Source organism: Varroa destructor, unplaced genomic scaffold (assembly GCF_002443255.2).
Source record: "Varroa destructor unplaced genomic scaffold, Vdes_3.0 BEIS01000002.1, whole genome shotgun sequence".
Taxonomy (NCBI): Eukaryota; Metazoa; Arthropoda; class Arachnida; order Mesostigmata; family Varroidae; genus Varroa; species Varroa destructor.
In genome coordinates this window covers 18,777,816-18,790,727 of record NW_019211455.1, presented here as the reverse complement: position 1 = coordinate 18,790,727, position 12,912 = coordinate 18,777,816, and the positions used below count along the sequence as shown (strand labels likewise).

At 44.7% G+C, this 12,912-nt stretch overlaps 1 protein-coding gene and 1 long non-coding RNA gene across 3 annotated transcripts in view; one reads left to right on the top strand and one right to left on the bottom strand.

Annotated features, from left to right (window-relative positions):
- Nucleotides 1–12,912, bottom strand: part of LOC111245994 (uncharacterized) — a 93,382-nt gene that overhangs the window by 38,931 nt on the left and 41,539 nt on the right. The gene's annotated exons all lie outside the window — the stretch shown is intronic.
- Nucleotides 9,072–12,615, top strand: LOC111245178 (uncharacterized). Its single transcript, XR_002671236.2, has 3 exons — nt 9,072–9,355; nt 11,475–11,857; nt 12,478–12,615. It is a non-coding gene; the product is annotated as an uncharacterized LOC111245178 (long non-coding RNA).

Genomic DNA, 12,912 nt, shown 5'->3' with positions numbered 1-12,912 from the left:
ACCGGTTTTTCGGGAAAGCTTATTGTCATTTAAAACTGACTCAGGTTTCCGAATATGCGAATTAGAATGCTTTCAAAGTCTACGATTAAATTTCATCTCAAAAATGATTGCCGCATCAACTACACACAGTACATCAAATACAAACAACGCCTACAACTTCGAGAAAGTTGAGCTTTTTACATATATATATATATATATATATATATATATATATATATATATGTGTGTGTCTCTAGAGCGAGCAAGAGTTTGTTTACCCGATGTCATGATTGAATCTTGGATGGGTTCAGACCATCTTGGTAATAGGCATTTTTGGCAGCAAGATTATCGTCCCTTGTGCGATTTCCAGTTATTCTGTGGGAACCACTTTCACTTGCAAGTATAGCTAAGCAGTTCAATGTAGAACAATATTTATATACTAAATGAATGCCGCGTCAGGTACGTTCGCGGATTAGAAAATTATGAATGCAAATTCCTACCTCTGTGTTTTTCCTTGTACTATATATAAGCCTCAGTTAAATAGTCACGTCGTCTTGCTAAGGCTTGTTTTTTTTAATACATTAAACGAAGTACGGTTATCCGAAACCTAACCAACCTTAGGCATACCAACAAAAATCCTTTTAAAACAATTTCCGCGGTGTAGAAATCACGCGCTGACGTTGGGAAGTCTTTATTCGCCTCATTTCTGAGTGCGGTTTTCCTTAACTATTCGATGGAGATTAGTCCTAAGAACACAGCCGACGCGGCGCGGCCATCCATGAGGCTTGCTTTAGCCTCTGCCGAAAGGTTCTGCCAGACAATTGCTTGCTGTGTCTGTCAGTCTGATGCAGCAGCTCGGGTCAGATTATAAATCTCGTCCTCTGTTCCTCTACCCGTTTTCTGCTTCAGCGGTTTGCCTCAGTCATAATCCATTCTGGATAGTGAGTTTCGCTTGAGAGCTTGACGTGTTGACCCGGTACAAGGGTCCCTGACCCGGGAGGGCAGGATCCGTTACGATCCAACAAAACGCAACAAGAACCACAAATCAGATCAGAGCGAGCCAAGTACTGTTTAAGTTTCCTCAAGCTGTTGAGCGGCTAAAGAAAGCAGAAACGAGTGTCGCCGCTAAGCTATTGCCTGCTTCGTTCATGTGCTGTTCTATCGAGTGCAATAAAACGAATTTGTGCAGATAACTCTTCCGTTTACTGGTCGACTGTTTAAGCGAATAGGTAGACGGAAGGAGCGAGATGGCGGACCTTACTATCTGCCTTTTGCGCGTTGCCTCTACGTCAGCCTTAGTCGGTACTGAAGCCAAGCTTGGCGGAACGAATCACCATCAACCCATCAAGTTACCGCGGCCTGCCGCTGTCGCGGTGCGCCACGTTTCATAAAGGCAGCGTACCTGACACTGTAGTGCAGGCTAGTCCCTAGGGGCTGGCTGCTAGCATTCAACGTTTCATGGGAACACTGCGAACAATAAAGATTTTCATTGTATGTTGGCTGCCTGTTGTTTTCCACTAGTTGTCTTTTCGGGTGCTTGGCAGTGGCCGTCCGGCACTAAGTTCCTTTTACCTAGACAGTTTATTATCATGCTCCCAATGTTAATGTGTTCGCCTAAATACTTCAGTCTGCTGGTAATTTGTCGAATAGAACGTACACGGAATATACTATTGATGGAAGATACGGAATGGGTATGAAATTTCTGATGACAATTATCGTTAGAAAATGGTGAATATAAAATGGAAATTTTAATTAAAATAATCAGAATTGCTTTCTCCGTCGCAGTTACTACCGCTGATCCCTATCGTCAAGAAATGCCTCGAACGTCTCGGCACCCCCACCCTTTATCGCTTGCCCTTCCTTCTATCCGGTTTCATTTTGCCTAGTTATTCAGGAGTGCCCGAGGTCACCGCCAATGGAGACGGTTCCATCCGCCCTACCTCCTTCGTTCGACATTGTCCTAACCAATGGCTACCTTTCGGCACGACGTGCTGCGTAGTCCTCTTATCCAGTTTTTTCTCATTAGCCAGCATTCTCGTTTTCATTTTCTTCGACTCTTCGCTGAGAAGTCGCATCGCTCCCGCCTTCATCCCGTTGCTGCATGACGATAAAGGTTATCGCGCGTAAATTTTACTTAGACAGGCCAGGAAAGGACGGCGACTGAGATAGCAGCAATGACGGAAGCTTCGACTTTGGATTGCGCGGGATAGCCCGCTCGCAAGCCCGGTGACGCCATATTTATTCTATATACTGTCTAGGAGAAGTCGGAGGCAAAAAAAACAGACATCGGGAGCTCTATAAGTAAGCAAAATATACCAACCGTCCTGAAATGGTGGCTGAATACTTTTGGGCACAATCGTGCTATCTAAGGGTTGCTTGGCTTGCATCATTTTATCGGTTTGTCTATGTTCAGATTCACCGCATGCCGGTAGATTCGTCGGAATCGTTCGACCATGCTGGCCTTGCTGTCTACGGGTTCATTCCATTAGTGACGTCGAACTCCATCTTACACTGGTAGCGACAAGTCCGGGAGTGAGAGAAGGGACACAGTAGCGAGTGAAAAGCAGCAAGCTCGCTCGAGTCTAAGAAAAGCAAGTCCAGCAAGACTTAACCCTTGTCTTAAAGCAGACTGACGAACGTTTGAGCGGGTCTTGCAGTAGGCCTCAGCGACCACTAGTACTAAGATGATGCGGATGGGCCACCGCTGTTCCGAGGGCGAAGGAAGTGAAGTGAAGACAGAACACGATTTATCCATTATACTGCTCTGCGACTAGTGGAACTGCTAGCGCTACAGCCGCTACTGGTGGGACGTCGCAGGCCGGTGTTGCTGTTGTTTCGTAGCCGAGAGTAGATCAACCAAAGGAAATCGTTATTAAAACGGAAAACAAGGAGAAAAGGGTAATGGGATCTGATTTGAGGGCATTGTCCGACATAGGCTCCGCCGCTGGCTAGGCGCGGTCATCGCCTTCTTTTCCTTGAGCTTTCCCCGATCACATCAGCCATATGTTCAATAAACTGGCAACAGAATGACGGTCTTGTCACTGCAGTGACGGTGCTCTATGTTTGCATCCAAGTATATAGGATCGTCGGCCTGAAAGGAATTGGGTTGCTTTGTAAGAGACGGCTCATATTTAATTACACACATGTGTTCAAACAACTGGTCGATGCTTTGTGTGCGCCTAGTTAACCTGATATTTCGACTTTAGCTAAATCGATCCATATTTTGCAATGGCAAACCATTACGACGGTGTTCATCTATAAACTGAGTTATTTAATATTGCCTGTTAGCAATCCTTGTAGTAGTTACCGTAAAAGTTGATCGTACTTTATTTTGTTTTCGATCTCACAGTACCGAAAAGTGCTATGTAGAGATGAGTTGGCAGAAAAATGGGCCAAGTAGACCTAGGTCACCCTAATCAAAGGCGTTTTTTGGACGACGTAAAAGCAATAGCGCAGTTGAGCAAAGACACCACTGCATCGGATAAGGCTGGGAAGATGCCAGGCAGCGCTTGCATAGTAAATGAAAGTTAAGATGAAACCACTGTCACTATCGACAGTTTGTATCGTGGGGGCTTTGCCCCATGCTAGAGACTCGAATCCCGGATGACTTGTTTGATTCGTCAACTAGGAACTGGCAGTGTATCTTGCTCTCTAGCGAAGTCACGCTAATTTTTTACCTGTTTGTGCAAAAGACAGCCTGAAACTCGTTTCACTCGACTTCTTTAGTTTTGGTCGAGAGTAGCAACTTACTTTGCAATATTCCAACCTATTAAGGTTATGTCGAAGATACACTTTGCCACCATTGAGCCATCAAATCAAATAGGTGCAAAGACCCAGCTGACGTTTTACGAGGCCAAAGGAATGCGCTGAAGTCTCTAACTCATCAGATTTCTAGTCAGTGACCAAATACTTTTGATTCAATCTCGAGCTTCCTCGACAACCGAGAATGCACTTGCTAGCCCCCGACGTGACTGCAGCGCGATCATCATAGTTCATACTCACACTAATGCGATCGATTGGTGCTTTTCAAGGCATTGCGTCTTCCGTTCTATGTAGTCGTGTTTTTTTTCACTACATACGACGTATGCTAGCTTACCGCTTCCAACTCACCAAAATCCTATCTGGTTATCAATCCTGGTTGGCAGACTAGTTTTGTATCTGATGAGCAACGTCGTTCCTGCCTCGCGCACTAACCATTTTGTCTTCCGTAGTGGCGGCTCTCGGCGTCATGTCGCTACGAGCTTCGCGCTTGCTTGGCCTGGGCTGCTTCTGTCGCTGTACACCCAGGGTCGAACTCGCATTGGCAGCAGTCACTCGGCCATCGACTTCTCGTAGAAAACATTTCATTTCAGTTTGATTTTTTTCCCCTCTATCTGTATACATGTTTCGTTGCTTGCAGGCAGAAGGCACTGCGTTTCCGATAATCTAGCCAGGGTCGCTTGATCTAGGTGGATCGATTTTTACGACATTGAGGAAAAGCATTGTACAGACGCGTTAGTCTTGATATATTCGATGTGCTCGAGTTTGCGTTCGCCGATGCAGCCGAAAGTAAAAACAAGCGAATTGAACAGGGCTAAAGAGGTAACTTGACTTGTACGTTTTACATAAGTAGCATGGTCGATCTTGGTGGAACCGTGATTTTTTTACGTGCTGCGTTGTTTTGACACACATATACGTCCTGGAGTAACGTTTCCGAGGCCTTTACCTAGGTTTGCCATAGCTGGTTTCGAAATTGTGTGATACAACCAGATCCAAAATGACGAAGATGTGGGGAGTGAAGGCGTATCGGCGGTATATATTGTGGGAAAAGTCGAAAGATTCAAGAAAGCACGGCAGTCACCGAAAATATCGGTTGGCACGCAATTATAGAGTGCTTGGCAGTGGTGCAAGATGCACTGGCGCTGCTGTTGAAATTCCGGTGTCTGTCGTCTCCAACGGTGCTGATAAGTACAACGGAGCAATAGACAAATCCGAGTCTAGATGCAGTATTCTTACAGCCCTAGGGTTTTCATGGTTGCTCTTTACCCCCCCCCCCCCCTCTCTCTATCGCCATACATTTCTGCCACTCTATGCATTTACAACGGCAAAGGCGACCCGCAGATTTCAATTTTACATGGCAGAGGTTGCTGCGCTTGCATTGACCTCTACGATGACACTTTCACCACGAGTTGGTCGGACCCCCGAGTTTCCTATTTTTTCCCTTGTTACATCCCGTTACACTTCGTTTTGCCATCAAACCAGCTAGGCGGTCGGTGCAATGCCTCATACTCTGTTGCAGGTCGGGTGCGCGCTGCGACCGCTGTGTGGCTGCTGCTTCCTACCTGATGACTTCTTTCGATGAGGCGAACCACAGCGTCCAGGCAGGTAGAAAAGCTAGGTCATATTCCTGAGTTATGCTGCAACGGTAGCCAGCCACGTTGGAGAGACACAAGGCAGCAATCTAGAGGTAGCGCAGTTCCGCAGTAACAGTTGCAGCTTTAAGCCGTTGGTCGGCAGACATAGGTGGCATCAACGTAACAGAATGGACCATCACAATAAACGGTGGTGATTGCAGTGTCGGCGTTCCCGATGCCGCCTCTCTAAACTATACGTCCTGACTCGGTTAAGATAAGAAGAAAAGTCGAAAAACAGTGGTGATTGACATTTTCGTTTAGCCAGTCGTATCGGCCAGTAAGCAAAGACATGCCCCATGGGCGGCGTATTCGACATATTATTGTTCGATGGTTATCCGGTATCCATTGCATCTAGCAATATATGATACCAATAATGATAGGTAATAATTATAAATAATAGGGCATTTTTCTGCCTATGAATCAGTGAACCGGCAATTGTTATCAAGGACGGTTGTAAGCAGTCAATATTATTAGAGAGTAACCCAAGAAACTACTCCGCTGTAGCCTGTGGCTATTTCAGATAATATGAAAAGGTTTCTATCGACTTTCCCGCATTGCCCGTTACAGTACAGTTAGCCATATATAGTTCAGCGGAATTGCCTTCATTTGTCCTTGTAAAATGATTCGCAGCTTTCACTACCTCTCGGCCAATACAGGTAGAGATCGCTGCCGCCCCAGCCCAGGCTACATAGCTTCCGGCGTTCATCTGAACACATTCAACCGCATCCATTCACTAGTCGGTTTTTACTGGGCATTGTGGACATGTGCTGTTGTGTACTATGGCTGTACGACAGCTGTTTTTTTCCTCATCATCGTCTGCTATTACTACTGGAGCTGCGCTGGGTTTTGCAAAAATTCGCAGTTTGAAAAGCAATTTAATTCAGGTAGAAGGGCGTGATAGAGGGCAAATTGGATGAGTCTTTGCGTAATTTTTTCTGAACACGGTAGTGTCTAGGAAAGGCAAGTAGTGGTAAAACGAGAATTGCGCAGGGCCGAGAGCCGGAGGCAGAAGGAGCTGCAGAAGCAGACGGAACGCTTGAGCAAACGCGAGTTCTCCTATGAGAACGCATACGAAAACCCGCAGGCCAGACCGGACTCTGCCATACCCAGCTGGGCCCAACTATAAGAGACATGCGACTCTAATTGAACCAGCCCATCTTCGTCCCATGGATATCGCCAGCTACGGAACAACAGAGTTTGCTCACGTTGTGCACCATTGTGACTGCTTTGTGCTTTGTTCTACGTCTTCAGTTTTTGCTTCAACGAAAATGTAGAGTGCATGCATGCTCATGTAGAACGCCTCTTCGGCCTTCCCGAACACGGCCATAATTGGACGTAGGACGGAGGGACTCTACCAATGTTTATTTCGGCTCCTTTTTTAGATGGGAAACAGAAGAGCTGAGTAACGGCAGTTCTATAAAAGCTAAAAGACGATCGTCTCGACATTTCATCGAGCCGAGCAGGCGAATTAGTTCTCACTTATTTTCGGACACTACATTTGTCTGAGGCTCGTTTTTTTTTCATATAACGCAGTTCGGTGACCTTTCCGCAACTTTGGTAAGGGCACCTCAGACAACGTAAGTAGACAAGAGGTCGAATTAGTCGAAAGAGTATCTAATTGTTTTCTTCAGTTCAGTCAGAAACAGTTGTCTAATCTAAATAATAATCAATTACCTTTTTTTTTTATTACCTCCTCATTTTTTTTTACCTCCTCATTACATATTCTAATTATGCACAACGTGTATAAGCAATGGTCAGATCCATTTGCCCCTCGAAATGTCTGCTTATAATGATTGGCCACCGCTCCCATTCTTTACAGTATTGTGCTTGTGCTAAATAACCGAGAAAAGTATGGACGCCAATACTGCATAAACGGATACTGTGGGCAGTAAAAATTAAAAACAAGAAAAATCGATTTTTTTGCTATTTTTGTTTTTGCAGATATGTACTCCTGGTCTAGCTATTGCCTTCACCATATTTAGAAGTTCGCAAGAACCGGCATCCCGTTGGTCCACCCACTGGCGTTTTCAGCATCAGTAGTGCAGTAGGGTCGCCATAGAGCTGGGGTGGAGACTTGGTCGCCATTTTAGTCATAGCTACGTCGACAGGGCGGGATGGAGTTCGGGGGCAGGGTCCCTGACGTGGAAATTTGTTCTGTCATTTTACCATTGCTTGTCGTTATTGACGTCGCTGGCGGCGTTATCGGTTTCGCTTTGCCATCGCCTCCGTCGAAGACTCTGAAACTCCTCCACTCTGAACGAATAGGAAGAAGAATAATAATAAGAGTGTACGACGCTGTGGGGTGCGGTGCGTCGACCTGCCCCTTTGACGGTTGGCTTATCCTAGAGGGTTGGCGATGAGACCTGATTCCCTAGCCTTCACTGGCTACTGGGGTTGATGCTTGTGCCTTGCTGGGAGTAAAAACTGTCAAGGAATTTATTTCATCGATCGTCGCCCTTGCCGTTTGGTTGCGCCTTCACCTATTGCTACCCCATTGAGGAGAGTAACGCTTTTACTTGCCTGCTGTTCCTCTACTGAATAGAAGTTGCCCCTTTCTTCACTTGTGCTCGGAAGCCGAGCCCCGTTACCAACTAGCGCCGCTTCGGCGGCTTGCCAACGTCCCGTAATATCGTCTCCGCAAAATCCGACGGTAGACTGGCCTTGCGTTTCTTCGATCGCATAACTACAGCTTTGACGGTTAAAACTGCTCCTGCTGTGGTTTTACTACGACAAGCAATAAAATGAAAAATGATAATCGAAATGCAGACCTAAGTGACATCATTAGAAAATCGAAAAAGCCCGTACTATTTCTGTGTTGAGGTTCCGTTATGATATTTTTAAACGCAAACTGAAAAAGAACGTGGATGTGTGTGTATGCGTTTTTGTTTCACATGAGATCAATTGTGCAAAAACGTATTTAAACACGCGGTTGACCCTAATAATCTGTTTGTATGAAAATAACGAAAAAGTACTGTTCGTATAATACGTTAGTGCAGATTGCGTAGGTCTTTTCTCGGCCAGTAAAAGTAGTCGAAGAGTCCTTGACGTAAGGGAGTGGCCAAACAAAGGACTAAACCATGTATCATTGTTTTGCGTGATACACTTAAACGTCGCGTTTAGATATGCGCGCATTTCATAGGATTCAGCTAACGTTGGATCACGCTACAGTGCCGCGATCGAATCAACCGAGATCAACAACTGACAGTAAGCCATATGTCAATAAATTTAATAAGACGACAGAATAAACAAATGATTGATCTGCAATGTTCCAATTAGCGTCGTAATTTGTGCAATGAGTTACCAAAAAATAACGACAAGTTCACGGTTATTTCTGTTTGTGATTCAACAGAGCTCATACCTCAGACGCATTTCGTTGTTCTACTGGAGACCGCTATCCGTCATCAATTCATTGCATCAATATAATCCACTACCATCAGGCCACTAAATTTACAATATTACCCCATTGAAAAATCATCACGCGACATCTTCCGGCCAAACTAGGCTCTATCAAGCCGATAGAAGGCTTATTGTCGTCATAAATTTTGATTAAGCCTCAGCGCTTTTATTCATTTTGCTATTCTGGGGTGCTATACATTACAGGTTTACGTCGACTCAAGACTAATAAACGAGTCTCATAGCTAATTTGGCTGTTGTACTATGATATAAATTACGTTAAACAGGCTTTGATTCGTACACACTACCAGAGGACATAGTTACTATAGAATTTCTGTTAATCAGTGAGGTAATACAAGATAAATCCGCACTACGGATATTGACTGTCATCAGATCGCAGAGATTCAGATCCCTGAATTTTCATCTGATCAACGGTAAACTTTCGAGTTCAGGAGGAGCAATTGCAGGCGGAAATTTTGTAGGAAGGTGCAGCAGGCTAGCAATGAAACAACCGTCTAACGTGATTTTTTTCCATTGAAAAGGCAGCGAGGATCGAGTGATGGATAGAGACGCATTATCTAAAAGCTCAGGTATGTGACAAAGCATTAAAAGGCGGCTTTTAAGCAGCAAATATTAGCAAAAGTATTATTTGAGACGATGAAGAGCCGGTCGACATTAATCAAATTAATGCAGAGATTCGTGTAACTGCTCTTTCTCTTCTAATAACGTGAGGTAATATTTCTTTTGCGGCATGAAAATGCTTTTCGCCATTGATGAGCGTGTGCATTCAATCATCGATATCTGATGACTTGGTGAAGTCGAGCTGAATCTTTGCTACTAAATACCACGTAATGAAAGCATTACTGGGACCATTGCTTCTGTTCGCTAGAGACCGCTCGTTGCTTTTTTCGTAGTAGCACTCCTACTCGTTGCTCGTTTGAACAAACGATAGATCGTCATTGCGAACCGAACAATGCTCATTGATTAGACCACAACAATAACGAGTTGTACTACGGCTATTACTGCTGCCGCCCCAATGCTTCTAGTGCTCTAACTGAAATTGTGGTCGCCGTGACTGGTAGTCGAAGGCGATAGTCCAGGGCTTTTGTTGCCCCTGCGGCTGGTTGTCTTCGCTACGAGCATTGTGGTGTTGTAGTGTCTTCGTTGCCAAAGTTATTGCACAAGGGGCCACGACTCTGGTGCTATTCAGCCCCAGCTATTTAGTGTCCTGGCTTTGCTTGGGGTTGGACCATAGGGGGTGCTATGGGTATGTTATTGAAACGTTGCCAACAACCTCTTAACACTGTACAAACGTGCCTGAATGCCTCGTCATGAGGGCTATCCAACCAAGGACTGGTTTCGGCGGACAAGGGACGATCATAGCTAGGAATCGTTGGGCTTATAAAAACGGTTTCGTCTGTCCTGGTATCGCCTACCGAGACGTGACGTGGCAAGCTAGCCATGAGTTTGCATCTGCGAGACCTTCTAAACGTTGTGAATGCTTTGACGTGTGTTTGTGTTTCTCGCTGTATTGCCGGTTGTTTGGGCCTACTGTCTTCTGCTTTTTGCTTATGTGCGCGAGTGCATAATGTCCTTCGGCGCCTATTGAAAACCCGTTTGTGTCTGGATCATCAGATTAGAATAAGCCTCAAACGCAACATCCCGTCCGAAAGTCGGTTTTGTTCGGATAGGAGTTAGTTCCCAGTAAACGGGAGGTCGGAACAAAGCTAACTAGAGGCTAGACGGGAGGCTAGAGCGGCACGCAGTGTCTTCCACACATCACTGCCTTACGCTAGTCTTTGAAAGTAGTCTTCACGTTAGTTTTACACAAACCTTTATCCTAATCTGCTTAGTTAGCTGAGTTTTGCAACAAAAAGGGGGAAACAAGGAAGGAATTGGTGTTTCTGATATCAGGGTCTGTCAGCTCAAAGCCCCGTTTGCAAAAGATGATGGGTCCCGATCAACACGTCCGTTCCCGCGGACTCGTGCCGGATGAGACTGTTGACTGAGAGAAGTCCTAGAGACAATGGTTGTTGAAGATAAACTACGTAAGAAAAGCCACTCGCCATTGCCCGTCAGTGTATAGTCGTTACTAGTGCATCTCGAAACGACTTACCCGGAAGGTTGTTAAATCTTGTTCTGTCCTGTCACAAAATAAGATTGAAACAGAAATTCGTAAAGAGATTTAGGGCAGCGATGTCAAGAATGCCAATTTGTATTCCACCGAATACTGAGGAACATATAGAGCTGTACGAAGCTTGAATCAGAGAAGCGTCTTGCTCACAACTAATAGAAAGTTATTTTGACTTAATAGTAGAGGCTTATTTGCCGCTGTTTTTACACCACACGTGGTCTAATGTTGATTTTTGACGTTGTACTGTTCGCAGCAAAGTTACGATTTGTCGAATTATGCCCGCACTGTTTCATTGACGTCCAATTTAGCTTGATTTATCTCAGTGACGTTCTTCTAGGACGCTTTTATGGTATTCTCTGGCGTTCAGCCTCTGTCAGTATAACTATTGGGATGTAACCATTCTGTTTGCAGATATTATACATAATATATTATTGCGTAATATTCATCGTCGTACAGATAGGTCGCCGTTGTAACAGGTTTAGTAGTAAGTCAGGACTATGTTAGTCGTTGTTGTTGTTCTTGGGGTCTTGGGGTTCCTACCATTGACACGGCTATACTTGAACCCATGAGGCTAGGAAGTGGACGGAACTATATCACGGATAAGGTAGCGTTTACCGACACACCGGGTTCTTTGGCCTTTCGGACAGCAGAGCATCGATGTCCATTACGACTTAAGAAGCGGGCACAACAGGACGGCACAGCGTTCACATTGCCCTCGCTGGCCTTACCTATTTCGCGACTCTAAATGACAGTCAGCCGGCCCTATGCAATATGATAACCACATTCTCTCCCGCGGTCCGTTGAATTTCGTGCATAACAAACGGCATTTTATACAAGGGCGTAACTACAATTACATAGGGTCGCCTCAGTGTTGTCCAAAATGGTGTACGCCGTCGTGACTCATAAAGGCACCGTGTATGTCCGGCGATCGTACGAATGAACGGACACGGGAAAACAGGTGGGCGAACTTTTAATTAGTGCATACGAACTTCTACTACTTTTACTATGGTTTCCGTTGTCTTTCGCCGAGCTACCCTCGGGTTTCCTTTTCCACGCAGTGCGCACTAATTATGCTTGTTAATCGTGTTTGTGCGTATTGTAAGTGCTTGATAAATCTGTTGGTATCTTTACAGGTAGCGCAGTTATTATATAAACGTAAGACGAAAATGTGTAAAGCCTTAGAAACAGTTATGTAACCGAGAGGGTAGAAATGATTTAGACAGATGGCAAACACGTGTTTGCGTGCCTCTGTATGTACGTCATATTGTACGATAAGATAATGGTTTAGTTCAGCGAGCATTGTGCAAGCGATTCTTGTTCGTTGCAAAAATAGCATAGTGTTAAACTATTCATTAATGATGTTAAATTTTTGCTATTCTGCATTTGGAGAAAGAGCACAGAGCCACACCCAAATAGGATTATTTCGAACAACACAGCTATAAACTTGTGATTTGGATGGATCGAGTAGGTAGCTAAACCCACAGGATTAGGCTTTGCTTTACTTCGCATGAAGGTCGTGGCCAGAAGTGCATTTTTCTATGGCTCGTTATAACGGACACGTCATTTTGCTGTTTACAGGTGCCTAAAAGTGAATTTTGCGCTAGCTCGATCTTCACGCAACTACGTTTCATTCAGGTCTGCGTCAGTCAGAAAAAATCTATTGATGCAACTGAGTGGCGAGTGAAATGTCTTTCGTAGAAAGTGGTCAGATGATTAACACAGCCTATATCTATTAGGATTTCGTCTTCAAAATAGCTATGAAGATATAAGACTTTTTTCATACGGACATCAATTGTTTACTTCCTTTAGCTGTTAGTTATAGATTGCTTCGGTGCCACTCGATTAACTCTATGTAGGAAGATGCGTTAGACTGGACAAAATTTAATGGCGAATAAATTGAATAGAAGATCGGAGAAAGTGCGCTCTCTCTGTTAATCTACGAAGCTGGCCGCACTGCCACTGTTCGAGACGATAGCCAGAGTTATCTGGGGCTACCGTTGATTACAAATTGTT